Raw genomic sequence first — 4,788 nt, 5'->3', positions numbered from 1 at the left:
ATAATTACCATTAAAAAGCTTAAAAAGTTTTTTTTTCGACGTTTCTCTCAAAAAGCTGTATACGCTTGATTTTGCCGTTTTTTCGACTTTTGGGATTTTATTACTTCTGGCCTTTATTTAATTATAAAAGGACTGAATAATAATTATCATTATTATCATTACTGTCATTATTTTCATGATCATTATCATTATAGTCATTATCATCATGGTCATCATTATTATTTCAGTTATACAAATTGTTATGCTGTTATTGCTTTTTTATCATTATATAATGATAATAGCAATAATAATTATTCTAGAAATAATAATGACAATAATAATAATCATAATGACAATGATAATTATATTATTATTATTAGTTAATTATTGCAGTAATTATCAAAATTATCATTATAATTATGATTTTTTCATTATTATTGTCATTATCATTGTCATTATCATCATAATTATCATTATTATCAATAATAAAGGAATTATCATGGAAATCATCATAATTACCGGAATTATTGTTAAAATCCTCATAATTACCAGTAAAAAGCGAAAAAGGTTTTTTTTTCGACGTTTCTCTCAAAAGGCTGCAATACGCAAGATTTTACCGTTTTTTCGACTTATGTGATTTTATTACTTCTGGCCCTTATTTCATTATAAATAGACTGAATAATTATTATTATCATCATTATTATCATTACTGTCATTATTTTCATGATAATTATCATAATAGTCATTATCATTATTATCATTATTATTATCATCAATATTGCAATTATAATAATTATTATGCTAATTATTATTGCTATTTCTATCATAACTATTTATATTTATCATTATATGATAAATATGATAAAAATAGCAATAATGGCAATATTAGAAATGATAATGACAATAATAATGTTTATAAAGACAATGATAATGATGTTATTATTATTTCTATTGCCATTATTAGATTTAAAATTATTGGAATAGAGTTAATTATTGCTATTATTGCAGTTTTATCAAAATTATCACGATAACTATGATTTTATCACTATTATTGTCATTCATGACGATAATGACTATGATGATAATCATAAGAATAATGACAATAATGATGATGATAGTAATCATAGAGTCCATTTATAATGAAATAAAGGCTAAAACTAATAAAATCTCAAAAGTCGAAAAAATAGCAATATATAGCGTATTTCAACTTTTTTTCGGTTGCAAATGATAACTATGATGATTTTAACATTAATTCAGATAATTATGATGATAATGACAATAATAATAAGGATAATAATAATATAATGATAATTATAATTATGTTTTTATAATTTCTGCAATAATAGCAATATATAACTCTATTCTAATAATTTTCATACTAATAATGACAAGAGAAATAATATCATTGTCTTATTATTGTCATTATTATTTCTAAAGTTATTATTATTGTTATTATCATTATAAAAATAGTTATAATGATGAAAATGACAGTAATAATTAGCATAATAATCATTATAACTGCAATAATGATAATGATAATAATGATAATCAGGACGATAATGACTATAATGATGATAATCAAAGGAATAATGACAATAATGATAAAAATAGTTATAATGATGAAAATGACAGTAATAATTAGCATAATAATCATTATAACTGCAATAATGATAATGATAATGATAATCAGGACGATAATGACTATAATGATGATAATCAAAGGAATAATGACAATAATGATGATCATAAGAATAATGACAAAAATGATGATAATGATAATCATAGAGTTCATTTATAATGAAATAAAGGCTAAACCTAATAAAATCCCAAAAGTCGAAGAAACGGCAAAATCTAGCGTATTACAGCCTTTTCAGAGAAAGGTCGAAGAATCTCGTTTTTCGCTTTCAGATGATAATTATGATGATTTTCATAACTCACTTATTATTAACAATAATGATGATAATTATGATGATAATGACAATAATAATAATGATAATAAAATGATAATCATAATGATAATTTTGATAATTACTGCAATAGCAATAATTAACTCTTTTAATAATTTTCATACTAATAATGACAAAAGAAATAATATCATTGATATTGTTATTAAAATAAGTATTATTGTCATTATCATTTCTAAAATTATCATTATTGTTATTGTCATTATAAAAATAGTTATAATGATGAAAATGACAGTAAAAATTAGCATAATCATCATTACAACTGCAATAATATAATGATAATAATGATAATCATGACGATAATGACTATAATAATGATACTCATAGGAATAATGACAATAATGATGATAATCATAAAAATAAGGACAATAATGATGATAATGATAATTATAAAGTCCATTTATAATTAAAATAAAGAGTAAACTAATAAAATCCCAAAAGTCGAAAATTATCATTATCATTATTGCAGTTATAATTATTATTATGCTAGTTATTAATGTCATTTCCATCATTATAACTATTTTTATAATGATAATAGCAATAATGATAATTTTAGAAATAATAATGACAATAGTACTTATTATAATAACAATAATAATGATATTATGATTTTTATTGTCATTACTTGTATGAAAATTATTAGAATAGAGTTAATTATTGCTATTATTGCAGTAATTATCAAAATTGCCATTATAATTATCATTTTATTACTATTATTATTATTATCATCATCATCATTATTATTATTATTATTATTATTATTATTATTATTATTATTATTATTATTATTATTATTATTATTATTATTATTATTATTATTATTATTGTTAATATTATTATTATTATTGTCATTATCATCATAATTATCATCATTATTGTTAATAATAAATGAGTTATCATGAAAATTATCATAATTACGTGAATTAATGTTAAAATCATCATAATTATCATTTGAAAGCGAAAAAGGAGGTTCTTCGACCTTTCTCTGAAAATGGTGTAATCCGCTAGCTTTTGCCTTTTTTTCGACTTTTGGGATTTTATTAGTTTACTCCTTATTTTAATCATAAATGGACTTTATGATTATTATTATCATCATTATTGTCCTTATTTTTATGATTATCATCATTATTGTCATTATTCCTATGAGTATCATTATTATAGTCATTATCGTCATGATTATCATTATTATCATTATCATTATTGCAGTTGTAATGATGATTATGCTAATTATTACTGTCATTTTCATCATTATAACTATTTTTATAATGACAATAACAATAATGATAATTTTAGAAATAATAATGACAATAATACTCATTATAATAACAATATCAATGATATTATGATTTCTTTTGTCATTATTAGTATGAAAATTATTAGAAGAGAGTTAATTATTGCTATTGCAGTAATTATCAAAATTATCATTATAATTATAATTTTATTATCATTATTATTATTGTCATTATCATCATAATTATCATCATTATTGTTAATGATAAGTGAGTTATGAAAATCATCATAATTATCATCTGAAAGCGAAAAACGAGATTATTCGACCTTTCTCTGAAAAGGCAGTAATACGCTAGATTTTGCCGTTTCTTCGACTTTTGGGATTTTATTTGGTTTAGCCTATATTTCATTATAAATGAACTCTATTATCATTATTATCATTATTGTCATTATTCTTATGATTATCATCATTATTGTCATTATTCCCTTGATTATCATCATTATAGTCATTATCGTCATGATTATCATTATCATTATTGCAGTTATAATGATTATTATGCTAATTATTACTTTCATTTTCATCATTATAACTTTTTTATAATGATAATAACAATAATAATAACTTTAGAAATAATAATGACAATAATACTCATTATAATACTAATAATTGTATTATTTCTCTTGTCATTATTAGTATGAAAATTATTTGAATAGAGTTAATTATTGCTATTATTGCAGAAATTATAAAAATATAATTATAATTTTCATTTTATTATTATCATCATTGTTATTATTGTCATTTTAATCATAATTATCTTCATTAAAGGAATTATCATAGGAATCATCATAATTATCTTAATTAATGCTAAAATCATCATAATTATCATTTGAAAGCGGAAAAAGGAGGTTTTTCGACCTTCCTCTGAAAAAAGCTGAAATACCCTAGATTTTGCTCTTTTTTCGACTTTTGAGATTTTATTTGGTTTAGCCTATATTTCATTATAAATGAACTCTATTATCATTATTATCATTATTGTCATTATTCCTATGATTATCATCATTATAGTTATTATCGTCATGATTATCATCATTTTCATTATCATTATTGCAGTTATAATTATTATTATGCTAATTATTAATGTCATTTCCATCATTATAACTATTTTTATAATGACAATAGCAATAATGATAATTTTAGAAATAATAATGACAATAGTACTTATTATAATAACAATAATAATGATATTATGATTTCTATTGTCATTACTAGTATGAAAATTATTAGAATAGAGTTGATCATTGCTATTATTGAGGTAAATATCAAAATTGCCATTATAATTATCATTTTATTACTATTATTATCATTATCATTATTATTATTATTATTATTATTATTACTATTATTATTATTATTGTTATTATTATTATTATTATTATTATTATTATTATTGTCATTCTCATCATAATTATCATCATTATTGTTAATAATAAATGAGTTATCATGAAAATCATCATAATTACGTGAACTAATGTTAAAATCATCATAATCATCATTTGAAAGCGAAAAAGGAGGTTCTTCGACCTATCTCTGAAAAGGTTGTAATCCGCTAGCTTC

Source organism: Penaeus vannamei, chromosome 27 (assembly GCF_042767895.1).
Source record: "Penaeus vannamei isolate JL-2024 chromosome 27, ASM4276789v1, whole genome shotgun sequence".
In the NCBI taxonomy this organism is placed as follows: Eukaryota; Metazoa; Arthropoda; class Malacostraca; order Decapoda; family Penaeidae; genus Penaeus; species Penaeus vannamei.
Note: the sequence above shows the minus strand (reverse complement) of the source record.